General features: G+C 38.1%; 1 protein-coding gene across 1 annotated transcript in view; it reads right to left on the bottom strand.

Moving 5' to 3' along the window:
- The window catches only part of LOC150083554 (protein transport protein Sec24C-like), a 116,615-nt gene extending 106,538 nt beyond the window's left edge, over positions 1–10,077 (bottom strand). The window contains exon 1 of the mRNA XM_090378520.1: positions 10,017–10,077. The gene's annotated coding sequence lies outside the window, so the exon portion shown is untranslated. The remainder of the gene's footprint in view (positions 1–10,016) is intronic.
- Positions 10,078–13,901: the final 3,824 nt, after the last annotated feature.

Genomic DNA, 13,901 nt, shown 5'->3' with positions numbered 1-13,901 from the left:
GAATTTTAACTGGAAAATGTGGAGATTCTTCTTCACAATATCATGTACTGCTTTCACATTCATTTCACCAAATTATTTTTTCTTTGTTTTTAGCTAAGAAACTTTATCTATAGTAATACTATAACAAACTTTAAAACCCTACAAACATAACAGAGCATATAGTACGTATTAAATCATTTGAGTATCTCTTAATTTGGTGCAGTATTCTCAAACTGAATTGAATTAAAATGGAAATCAGCATCAGACTAAAGCAGCAAAGCAAAGGGTTTAAAGCAGCAAGAGTTTTGTGGCTTGGGGGGGAAGAACTAAAGAGGGTGGTTCCCCTATGACTCACAGCCTTACAAAATGTGCTATTTGTGTGATGTTGCAGACCTTCTTGAATGTACACAAAGTATACTTGCATGTATACTTTGTGTACATTGGGTACAAAGAGTTTGAAGAAATTACACGCAAACTCTGCATTCTGATTGGCATTTATGGCAGCTGGAAGAATAGGGCAGATGCCTCAAAGGATTAAAATAGACACCCCATCAAGCTCTCACCTGCCCAACTCAATTCCAGAGATCAGGCAACACAGCAGCAATCCCCAAGGCAGAATGTGATGGTCCCAAAGGAGGTAAGTAGTTATCAATGGTGACTCTACTGTTAGGGAAATGGGAAACATATTGTGGCAAAAGGATAGGTGGAATAGGATGAGGTATGTCTGCCACAGACAAAAGTAGATGACATTGAAGATCAGATATCTTTTAAGGGCACAAAAGGTGATATTGTTGCACACATCGGCACTAATGACATTAAAAGTAGGAACTCTGCAGACTTACTTAACAAATACAGGGCAATGATTAGAAAAAGTCATGAGTTAGGATTATAACTGAAAGTGTCTGCAGTTCTGCCAAACACACAATGGGAGGAAGTATATAACGAGAGCCTTGTCGATCAATTCGGCCCTGGACGGATTCTGCAAGACTTGTGGGGTAGAATTTTTCTCAGTGTGGTCTGTGCTTATTAACAGGAGAGATGGCTTCTACAGGGATGGGATATTCTTAAACAGAATGGGTGCAAGAATATTTGCTGATGCTATCGAGGCAGTGTTAGACGAGTCAAAAAACGGCTAGCTTGGGAGGGGTAGATACAGAGACTAATAGATTAACTAGAGCTGCAGGCAAAGGTTAAAGTGAATCTTGCACCATTTCTATAGAAACATGCAGCAGCCTGGAAAGCAAGGTATCAGGATTTCAAGCACTGCTGTGGGTCATCCCAGAACAAATAAATACATGGGATGTGTTAGATAACTAAGAACAAGAACAGGTGCATGTATACTTGCAGATACACTAATGCTAGGAGCAAGTATAGAAAATAAATATGATGAATTTGAAGTAAGTCATCAAATGCAGACATAGGGATATCAGAGCCACGATGTTACTCAGATATACGGAATGCTGAATTTGAAGGCGAGTACAATGTGTACAGAAAGGATTGGGGGGGGGGGATTATGCTCTTAGTTAAGAAGCACATTAAATCTAAGGCAGTTCATCCAGTCAATATAGTAGCCAGTGCAATATTGAGTCAGTCTGGCATAACATAAGCACTGAGAAAATGAAAATTAAAGTAGTAGTGCACTACAGGCTGAATGACTGTGATGAGTATAACAAAACTATACAGCAAAACATAGTCGGCCAGTAAATCAGAATGTTTCATAATGTGGGATTTTAACTTTCCAGACGTTGACTGGATATTGCGGATTGGTCACTCACACTTTTGTGTGTGACCAAGTGAGCAAAGGCTTTTGTGGATTTATTGGATGACTGTTTTCTACAATGGCATGTCAGAGAATCAATAAGGGGGGTAATACTCTTGATCTGATTATCAGCAGTAATTATTCATGCATCAAGAATCTGCAGATAAAAGAACCAGGTGGCAGTGATTATGGTGTACTGATGTGGGATTTATTAAAGATATAACTATCATAAAAGGTAAAGCGAAGAGTTTTTGCATCGATAAAGGTGATGACATTGATCTCAGACAGTTTTTAAATTCTACGCAGTGGGACTAACTGATGATGTTACCAATAGCAAATTTTAAACGGGAAGCATTCAGGGAAGTAATCAATTGAAGCTACTAGGCTTTTCTTACCAACTAAGAAATACTGTTTAAGGGTGGGAAGGTCAGATGAACTGATGAAACTTGTGGCAGAGAAGAAAAATTCATGGGCTGTATATGAATTATCAGGAGATAAAGAAGCCTATGACAGATATAAACTAGTCTGTAATCAAGTCATAAAGGTTAGGAAAGCTAAGGCAGAAAGCTAAGAAAAGCAGCAAAGACTTCTTTACTTGTATTAACAGTAGAAGGAAGCAGATGAATAAAATTGGCCCATTTAATAACAATGGTTCAACTATTGACAACCCTGCTTAGGTTGTTGACAAACTGAATTAGTATTTTGCATCTACATTTACACATGCGGAATTTTTAGGGAAGTTTTTGATCTGATTGAGCTGTTTAAGGCTTGGAATAGATTGAGCAAGCTCAATGCTGATGGCATTCTGGATATAAACTGGTCTGTAATCAAGTCACAAAGGAAGTTAGACAGGCAAAGGCAGATTACGGAAAATCCTTGGCAAAAAGCTGCAAAGGAAAACAGCAAAGATGTCTTCTTTACATGCAAACCCCAGAAGGAAGGGGATGAATCAGATTGGTCCACTTGATATCGATGGTTCGACTCTTGATGATCCTGCTCAGGTAGCTGTCAAACAGAATGAGTATTTTGCATCTACATTTACTCATGAGCAGGGCTGTAGTGAAGGGTATATGCCATATACCCTCTGGTCTGTAATCAAGTCACAAAGGAGGTTAGACAGGCAAAGGCAGATTACAAAAAATCCTTGGCAAAAGCTGCAAAGGAAAACAGCAAAGATGTCTTCTTTACATGCAAACCCCAGAAGAAAGGGGATGAATCAGATTGGTCCACTTGACATCGATGGTTCGACTCTTGATGATACACGGGTATATGCCATATACACTCTGGAATTCAATTAATAAGCACAGTATACTCTCTGAATACACAATATTCACAGGGTATACCTTCTGCAAATACGATGACTACAGCACTGCTCATGAGGAAATATTCAGAGAGGGGAATACCAGAGGAATATCAAACTCTGGCAGGGAGTTAAATGATTTTGTAATAACTGAGAGCAAAGTGGAGGAGAAATTGTTGAAGTTAAACATAAGAAAAGCACCTGGGGAGGGATGGGCTCTATCCAGTTATATAAAAGGAGGCAGCAAAGGAAGTAAGCAAATCCTTAGCCAAAATTATGAGAGCTTCTTTGGACTCAGGGGAGGTCCCCATGAACTAGAGATGTGCAAATGTGTCCCCAATTCGCAAAGGGGGATCAAAGGGAGACACAAGCAATTACAGACCTGTTAGTTTAACTTGTGTTCCAGGGAAATTAATGGAGTCTCTGGTTAAAGAAGTAATGCAAGACCATCTAGACCAGTGGTCCACGTGAGAATTTTGGTGGTCTGCAGAGTAATCTGAATATACAGTATTTGCAATTTTCGTGTTTATTAAAATGTTTCATTATATTCTGATTCTACTTTTTGCAATTTTTGCCTTATTACGTTGCATGTTTATAAAAGGCCCAGTGCAATATCCGGTATTAGCGATGCTTTTATTGTAAAAAAATATAGAAAGCTATTTCTAATCGATGGCCTAGCCTGAGCATGGCGCAGTTTGCAGGTAAGTGACCAGTGATATTTTTATTTTAACTGTACACAGTGTGATATTTAATGGCATCAAAGAACTTGAGTTTGATAACTATCTTATTTCTTGTTTGGTTTTAGATTCAAATAAAATAACTCCAATGAGTGAGAAAAAGCAAGCAAGCATTTTGCGCTTCTTAGGATATACAGCGCTTCTTAGGATAGGTAATACATCGCGTTGGCATGAGTTGGTTAATGAATCAGAGCCTCTGCAGCCACCGCAAGGCATCATCAGGAAGGACATTAGAACTGGAGGCGGAGAGAAGAAAAAGTTCAAAGTTTCAAGAAAATATGATGCGGACTACTTGAAGTTTGGATTTATTCAAGAACCTGGATCCACGGCTGCTTTGTATTATATGTTCTGAGAGTTTATCCAATGATGCCATGAAACCTTCGAAACTCAGCAGGCACTTGCAGTCAAAACACCCAGATTTAGCTAAAAAGCCAGTTGAATACTACCAAAGGATGCCTGAAAATTTGCAAAAGCAAAAAAGTTCATTAAAAACAATGATTGTTGAAGATAAGTCCTTAGTAAAATCTTCTTATTTGATAGCACTTCAAATGTAAAAAGATGTAAAAAGCCGTATAAGATTGGAGAAGAATTAATTAAGCCTTGCTTGTTACAAGCCTGTGAAGAGGTTTTGGGGAAACAGGCTGTCCAGAAACCGAAAGGAATTCCTATGTCCACTAACACTGTGAAGTGCAGAATTGAAGACATGGCCGAAGATATTGAAAATCAAGTGATTGCACTTGTGAAAAATTCTACGTTTTATTCAATTCACCTTGATGAATCAACAGACATAACTAACAAGGCAGTTCTTCTTTGTTTTGTGAGGTTTGATTGCCAAGGAGAATTAAAGGAAGAACTCCTCTGTTCACTAATCTTGTCGGGTAGAACAACTGGCTCTGAAATTTTCAATGCACTTGATGGTTATTTCCTGAAACACAGTATTGAATGGAAGAAATGTGTTGGGATATGTACAGACGGTGCCACAAGCATGACTGGACATCGTTCAGGAGTTGTTGCAAAAATGAAAGACGTTGGACACCCAGACATCTTGTTTACTCATTGTATTATACATCGTGAGCAACTTGTGGTGAAAAGATTATCTCCAGAACTGCACGAAGTACTCTCTGATGTAATTAAAATTGTAAACGAAATTCGCCACAAAGCACTCAATTCTCAAATATTTGAGGCCCTTTGTGAAGAAATGGACTCTCAGCATACTCATGTTTTCTTCACGCTGAGGTGAGATGGCTGTCGAGGGGCAAAGTACTAACCCGATTGTTCGACCTGCACCAAGAAGTCAAGTTATTCTTCCAGCAGCAAAATAATTCGAGGTTCCATGATCTCTTGTCTGACAATGATTGGCTAGCCAAGCTTGCATACCTGGTAAATATTTTTTCTCTGTTAGAGGAGCTGAACATGTCCTTGCAAGGACAGCTTACGGACGTGTTCACACTGCGAGGCAAAATGTATGCATTTCAAAGGAAGATATTGCTGTGGCAAACGCGGTTGGCTGAAGAAGATCTGCAAATGTTCCCAAATTTTGATGATTATATGAAACAGGAGGATGTTAACCGCAGGTAATAACTCTTGTTCAGTTGCACTTCCAGTCGCTCACTGACTCTTTTGATCATTATTACACAAAGGAAGAGGACCCCAGACACAGAAATACGTGGATAATAGATCCATTTTTGGCGAAAATCAAGGATAGTAATTTGAACATGAAAGAAAAAGAAAGCCTAATCGATCTATCATCCGACGACAGTCTCAAGGGTAAATTCCACTCGTCCCTAACAAGATCTCATTTTTCACAAAAATGAGATCTTGTTAGGGACATAAAAAGTGGGTATCGAGTGCGGAGTGAAAAGGCCATCAAAATTTTAATTCCATTCGCAACTACATATATGTGTGAAAAGACATTTTCATCAGTTACGGCAATTAAAAACAAGTACCGCTGTCAGCTAGAAATACAAACGGCTCTCCGTGTTGCAGTAACGTCATTGGAGCCAAGAAAATCCAACAGCTTATTTCAAACAAGCAGCAACAAATGTCACACTGATTATTTTGCTATAATTAATCCTTTATACACCTCTATGTTGAGGTGCACTCGATATTTGATAATTGTTAATTCTTTTTTAATAAAATGAAATTTAAAATGTTTTTTTGCATTTTTCATAATGAATATATCTGCATTTATTTATTATACTTTTTTTATCATTATAAGGCCATTATATTATTAATTATATTAACATTAATGATATCCAATTTTTTGCAAATAACTTGGAGTGCAAAAACAAGTGTAAGTACCATTTCATATTTAGAATGTTACTTTTATGGAAAAAATCATGGTAGTGGTCTGCGGGATTCAAAATTTTGAGTTTAGTGGTCTGTGAGGTCCGAAAGGTTGGCGACCGCGAATCTAGACAAGACTGCAGTTATAGTTCATACACCGCATGGGTTTGTTAAGGAAAGTCTTGTCTGACCAATTTGATTGGATACTACAATGTGGTCACAAAGGAACTGGATGGTAAAAATAATTTTGATATCATATATTTGGATTTCAGGAAAACTTTTGATACTGTTGCACATGGAAGACTACTGTATAAATTGGAGTAGTATGGCATTAAGGGAAATTGCTGCTATGGATAAAGGGATGGTTGAGTGGGAGAAGACAGAGTGGCAATTAATGGACACTGCTCTTCGTGGACTGATGTTATTAGATGTGTCCCCCCCCAGGGTTCGGTGTTCAGCCCATTGTTTTCAGTATTTATTACATATTGATGAAGGTATATCAGGTTTAACGTCCAAGTTTGTAGACGATATGAAGGTTGGCAGAGTTTTTAATGCTACTAATGAGAGTACGCTACCGCAACAGGATCTAGAAAAATTGAGCAGATAGACTAAGAGGTGGCAACTGAATTTTAACATTGACAAATATAAAGTACTGCATATGGGTAGCAATAACCCCAGAATGACATATCAACTGTGTGGTACAACGCTCAGTGTAGCGGAGAATGAAAAAGACCTGGAGGTAATTGTGAAGTCAGATATGAAGTTTTCTGAGCAGTGCAGATAGCCTGCAAGAGTAGCTCATGGTGTCTTGTCAATGATATACAGGAATTTTTCTAGCATGGATAAGGAGGTGTTATCCCCTTGTATAAGGCAATGGTCAGGCCACACCTTGAATGGTGTATACAGGTATGGAGGCTCATTTTAGGAAGGATGTAGAGCTGTTGGAACGAGTACAGAGAAGGGCAGCAAGATTAGTGAATGAAACAAAGGATTGTTCCTATGAAGAAAGGCTTAAGCTCTGCAAATTGCAGTGTCTGGAGACTAGGCACCTGCGAGGGGATCTGATTGAGGTGTATAAGAACTTGATTGGTTTGAGCAAGCTCATTGCCAATGGGATTCTTCCTCTTGCCCAGATTAATCGCCTGAGGGGACATAAATTCAAATTGAGGAAAGACAGTTGCAGAATAAATTTGTGGAAATTTGTCAGTGGGTGGTTGATTGCTGGAAAAAACTTCCATCTTTCTTTGTGTAAGTTCATAGCTTAAATAAATTCAAGGCAGAACATTTGGAATGAACGGATGGGTGAAATGGGAAGGGTTTAATTTTTTGGTTTTTTTTGGTTGATGCTGTATAAGCTTGCTTTCTTGCATCATATGCCTCTACTAATGCTAATGCTAATAAAATTATATAAAAGATATATATATAAAATAATACATAATATATAAAAGATATTAAACTAAATTAAGAAAGGGTATGGAGAAAGGCCAAACCAAGTAGGTTACAAAGAAAAATACAGTACTGAACCATGGCAACAAAAAAGTGTTGAGTGGTGGGAGTTAGAAGAAATAAATTAAGATTAAGAGCCTTGCAGAGGAATATGATCCTACATTAATTTAGAAATTAGACAATTAGAAGAAAATTAAGTTTAAACTTATAGCCATATAGAAGAAAATTAAATTTGAAATCACAGCCATATAGAAAAAAAATTAGTGGTGCCTCTGAATAGTACCTGTGACTGAATTATGTGAAATATCACTATATACAGAAATAAAAATTGACAACTTGACCATAACATTAAACAATACAAATCAAAACAATCTGACCACTGAGCCTGGGAACCATTAGGATTACAATGGTCATGGTTTTGTAATCCTTTTGTTTGTTAGAGGATAGTTGATGCATTTGGAAATGCAGCAACTATCCTCTAACAAAAGAAGAAAATAGACATTGTGCCATTGGCAATACGCAACCAATACCACATAACATTTTTTTTATCTCTTTTTACTAGTGCATCAAAAGCTTCGGGCTCTCTTGAACTGTATGGTTAACACTAACACTAACAACAAAAAATAAACTACACTCAATTGCCAAAAAATTAGAAAACTTTATTCAATATCTAGTATGGTCACCTTTCACCCAAATTACAGCCATTATACATTGTGGCATGGATTCCACTATGTGGCTGAGGAAGTCTAGCTCCAGTTTTTGACCTTTTAACAAGATATTTGTCAGCTGCTGTGCTATGGTCAATAGAAAACTGTGAAGTTGAACTGCCCTTTCCAACAGACCCCCCATACATTGTCAATTGGATTCAGATCTGGAGCATTAGGTGGCCAGAGCAGACATTTGAAATCTTGAGTACAGTCCTCATACCATTCAGATACAATTTTTATATGTATCTGAATAATCACGTTGGTCATCACGTGGATAATCACATTGTCATCTTGAATGGATCCAACTCAATACAGGTAAAAATGAAGAATCACAAGTTGAGCAGACAATCCATTCCAACAAAATATATCTCATACCATGATACCACCCCCAGGCATTTTAGTGGTGGATACAAGCATCTAGATGCATGACTTAGTTAAGTTCAATGACATACTTTCACCCTACCATTGGTGCAAAAAAAGTGTAAACATATTCTTCAGCTCACATGATCTTTTTCTACTATTCACAGTCCAGTCTTGGGATTTGCAACACCACTCCAGTTGAATCTTTTGATTTTTTACAGAAAAAAAGTGACTTTCATATGTCTACCAACCCAGATTCTTCAACTCCCTCCATATAGTTTGATTTGAAATGGGTCTTTCTTGCCTAAATAAAATTTTTTAGTCATTTACTGCACATTAGACCACTGTTCTGATGCATGATTCACTTTAAATTCCTACCATCTCATTCTTGAAATACTAACTTCCTGCTGTCTTCTTTCTCCTTCCACTCATTATATATATACTTTTCAAATGGATGCTCTTGACATACTAATAATTTCCACTGTTTTCTGAATTGTGGCTACTGCTAAATGAACTCCAACAAAAACACCTTCCTGAAAATTGGAAAGCTCACCTGTCTTCTTGATGACCAGACTGACTAAGAAATATCAGCAAAGCATAAATTACTATCTGATAACAAGAAACTTATAATCACACCATGTGGCAACTTCCATTTTGAATACAGCACCCTTATCTATTGACGCCAACCGAAAAATGTTTATAATTTTTTGGATAGCGAGTGTATATGTAATATTAAAAACAATATAATAAATAAATAAAAAAACTAAATACATACAAATTATAATATTCTGTTTAATATATCAATTTTTGAAGTCAACATGTTTTGGAGAGAAGGAAAACATTGGCCAAAAAAAACAAAAAAACATTACATACAAACACGATGGAGATGAAAAAGAACATAAGGGATAGTGGTCGCACCCGCCTTCTTTGGTTGTTGTGGTTGTTTCCGCATAGTTTCAGTTTTCCTGTTATCGTCGGTGTTGTTTTTATTTTTAGCAAATAACCCGTGAAGGACTTCCAAAAATAAAAATTCTGCTAAGCTTAACCACATCTACTTCTCGCTACTTAGCAATAATATAATTTTCTAGTAATCTATTTTGTATAGTATACACAAAATCTATTAGTTTTCAAAAAAAAAAAATAAATTATTAGACTAATGAGACCCGGAGAACTGCGGAATCTAAATTCCATGCCTAAGGAAATCAGAACGATGAAAGAAATAATTTAGTATATTCGTTGCGAAGATGGAACGAATGAGACAGGGAAGGGGAAAGCCCGCGGTGATACAAACACAGCTTCTTTCAGATTTATAAACTGTACGTTTCAGTTTTACAAACTGTAATTTTTATTTTACAGGTACCACAAGAGTGGATAGCCATTCTTAAAAGTTAAGTTTATTAATTAACAATAATAAGTCATTCAACCTTTTCTATCACCATTACCTGCTACATTCCCTTTCCAGCAAATACACCTGCAAAGATATCAAAGGATGCGTCGAAACCAGAGACTGGTAGAGCCGATAACATCGAAAACCGGCGTTAAAAATCAGCGACAGTCCTTGACAAGGGCGATATGTACGTACCGTAAGGTGGTACGAAAGTAATACGGAATAAAGCAGAGAATAAGAGGACCCCTGAACCTAGATAAATTTGTAATTTGTCATTCAAAATTAGGCTTAATACTCTAAGCCTAATTTTGAATGATAGGCATATCTAATGATCTACAACGAGAGGTTTCCATAATCAATATATTAATTCGTTTAATATTAATTTAATATTAATTACTATGCAACCTAGCTATCCAGGGTTTCTAGATGTGTACCTAAATTGCATTTGTTATTTTTTTACTATCCTAATTGTAGATGTTTAGTTGCGCCCATCAGTTTTTTTTTTTTTTTTTTTCCTTCATTTTTGGAATGTCAATCTTTTGCAGTTATTTTTATCACAGAAACATGGCTTCACTCTACTCTTCTGGACTCTGAAATGCCTCCACCCTCTTATGTCGCGTAATTTGCTGATCGTAATTCTAGGAATGGGAGAATTGCAGCTTTTATTCATAAAAAAGTCAAAGTTCTTTCAATCTGATTCTTAATCTTAGAAGGTTTATGTCTGCAATTGAGTTTGCCCTCGTGGGTAGTACAGTTAGTAGAAACGCCGTCTTCCCCACACAGGGTGGAAAAGAACTGAGCTCGAGTCGAGATGAGGGGGAGGAATATTTATGGACGTTTTTCACAGCATAGCTGAGTCAGTCGGTCTCAGGCAAGAGTAGCATGGTTTTCTCCCTGAAACACTGGTTTTTCGCCCAGCAAACAAAAAATCGACCACAGAACACACGGAGCAATATGGCCTTATTCGCTGATGCGCCTAAAATCCTATTACGACAACAATAACCTGCTATTAAGTTTCTCAAGATATTAATTTTTCATAATGTTATTCTAACTCCCTCCTTCTATTGACTCGGACGTGTTGTCAGTTTTGTATGATGTTATTTATTTATAAAAAAAAATCAAATTATTATATTAGGGCCACCCATTATTTCTAATATATATCCATATATATATATTTTTTGTCTGTAAATTGCGCGTGTTCTCTGGTCGATTTGCCTGTTTTGCTGGACGAAAAAAACCCAGTTTCTGGGGGAAAACCTTGCTATCTACGCCTGAGACCGACTAACTCAGCCACGGAGTGAAAAAAAGCCCACTAAAGTTCCTCGCGTCATCGACGGGATTCGAACGCGGGCCTTTTCCACCCGGTGTGGAGAAACGGTACCAGTGTGCTATCCGCGCAGATTGATGTTATTTATCGATGAAACTATGTTGACTAAGCCAAATGATGCTGTCCAAATTATTATTGGCGATTTTAATATTTCCACTGCTTTTGATTCAGCACGCCAACCTACGTCAACTGCTATTGAGTTTCGCAATATTTGGTTCAGCAATAACTTAACTTAGATTTGTCCATTACCAGCCAGGAACAGGAATCGTTCTCACCTTGACTTAGTTTTTACACAGGTTCCGATTCTCCTTAAGATATCACAGACAGATGTAATAATTCCGTCTGACAATATTTCATTTACTGAATTTAGTTTTTGATAATAGTGACTACACTGTTTTAGAAAAATCGTTGCACTGTTTCTAATCGGCAGATGGGACCTCTTTTAAAAGATGTCCAATTTATTGAATTAAAACAAAAAAAAAAAAAAAAAAAAAAAAAGAAGATTTTTCTTTCATTCTGAGTGGTGAAACATATCCGATTTAGATTCAATTAAATGTTACATTGATTATTTTGGTGACATGCTCTCTAAGGGAATTCTGTCCTCTGCGTGGTTAGTTCAATGCCATCTTCGCCGTCCTTCCCACACCGGTTAGAAAAGATCACGGTTTGTAATCCCATCAATGACACAAGAAACTTTTACAGGCTCCGTGAGAGTCAGGCGGTCTCACCCAAATCAGTCTGAAAGCAAGGTTCTCAAATGCCAAGTTTTTTCCCTCGGAAACTCAAGTTTTTCTTCCAACAAAGCAAGCAAATCGAACAGAGAACCGACGAAATTCACGAACATGATATGCAATCTATATTATACATAATATTACGGGTGACCCTAGCATGAAATTTTGAATTAACATCTATAATAAAAACGAAACTATAATAAAAATTCATGGCAAAAGCCTCAGACTGTGGGAAAATCTTTTGACATATTACACTGCCTCACAAAATTAGCAGAACAAAATGTTTTTATTGAATATTTTATTGGGAACAGTGTCGCCGAAGGCGAATATTTGATATAATAACCATCCTGGCATGCAAATTCGAGGTATCCAATAGAAATCGATCTACCGCCTTACGGACCGCACATTATGCAATTTATTCATACCTATAAAAACACGGGTTGCGACCCCTTTCTTCGTTCCAGTGAGTAGCCACATCTACAGTATTCACGATGGTAAGTCATTGTCGTTTAGATCAGTGGTTCTCAAACTATCACTGGTGAAGGACCAGTTTGTTTTATTTTCAATCCGTCGTGGACCGATACTTTTGTAAAATAGAAATCGGCACGGATCGGTAACGAACGAATCGTGGTCCACCGGTAAAGTCTGCGACGAAATTCCAGTTCGTTGCGGACCGGTAACAAACAGTTCGCGGACCTACACCGATCCGCGGACCACACTTTGAGTAGCACTGGCTTAGATGATTCTTTGAGATGGTGGGCCGTTGGACGACTTGAAGCCAGACAGTCAAAGGTTGAGTTGAAGGCGGAAGACCTGAGTTCGAATACGATGATAGAGAAATTATTATGGGTTTTTTTTCACAACGTGGCTGAGTTAGTCGGTCTCAGACGAGAGTAGTACGATTATTTCATCCGGCAAACAGAAAATCAACATCAGAACGCATTCAATTTACAGAAAATATACATGGAACAATATGGCCTTAGTCGCCGATGCTCCTAAAACCCAACAACAACCAGTGTTTCAGGAGATGGGACCATTACAAGAAGATCTGGCCTTACCAGCAGGGTGGAACCCTATGATGCCCTGTCATCAACTGTCTCTTGAGGTTGCTGCGGCTACAGGTAAAAACATTTTTTCGAACCGGAATTGTTAAGAAGACTTAATTCACGTGGACTCTAAGCAAGTAAGCCAGTGGTTTGTATCCCATTAACTCCAAATCGTTGCAGAGCTCATCGAAACTGGGGCCATGAACATGTGACTTGAAGCCCTCACAAATAGCGTACAGTTCTGTTCTCTTATGAGTCCCGTTTTAGCCTACAAACACATTCTAGACGTTATTTCTTCTGGGGATAACGAGGAATGCAGTATTATCCCTCCAACATCAGAGAAAGTGACACTTGTTTATTTGTTATTTAGGTTTTAGGAGCATTAGCAACTAAGGCGATATTTCTCCGGGGATATGCGGTGGTCATTCCCTCGCCTTTCCGCATCTTCCGTATTTGGTGGGCACGGGCTCGAACCCCGGTCTAATCAAGAAGCGTGTGCTACGCACTGCTGCTCCTGCCTACCTGGCTACGGAGGCGCCTAGGGGACACTTGTGGTGAAGGCGATGTTGTCGTGTGGGACATAATAATCAACGGCTGCTTCCCCTTCACATTTTTGATAAAGGCACCGTAACCGTGCAGAGGTATTGAGAACAGATCCTCGAACCCTATGTGCGACGTATTAGGGGTGTGGTTGGCCTAGATTTCTTTTTCATGCACGGCAACAACACTGCACGTAGAGCTCAAGTGGTAGAGGAATATCTTGAAACTGAAGATATCCAACGACCGCTGTGGACAGCACTATCATCAGACTTAAATCCGATCGAACATGTGTGAGA

Source organism: Mastigoproctus giganteus, chromosome 7 (assembly GCF_048544385.1).
Source record: "Mastigoproctus giganteus isolate SK-2022 chromosome 7, ASM4854438v1, whole genome shotgun sequence".
NCBI classification, from domain to species: domain Eukaryota; kingdom Metazoa; phylum Arthropoda; class Arachnida; order Uropygi; family Thelyphonidae; genus Mastigoproctus; species Mastigoproctus giganteus.
This window is presented reverse-complemented; position numbering and strand designations above follow the sequence as displayed.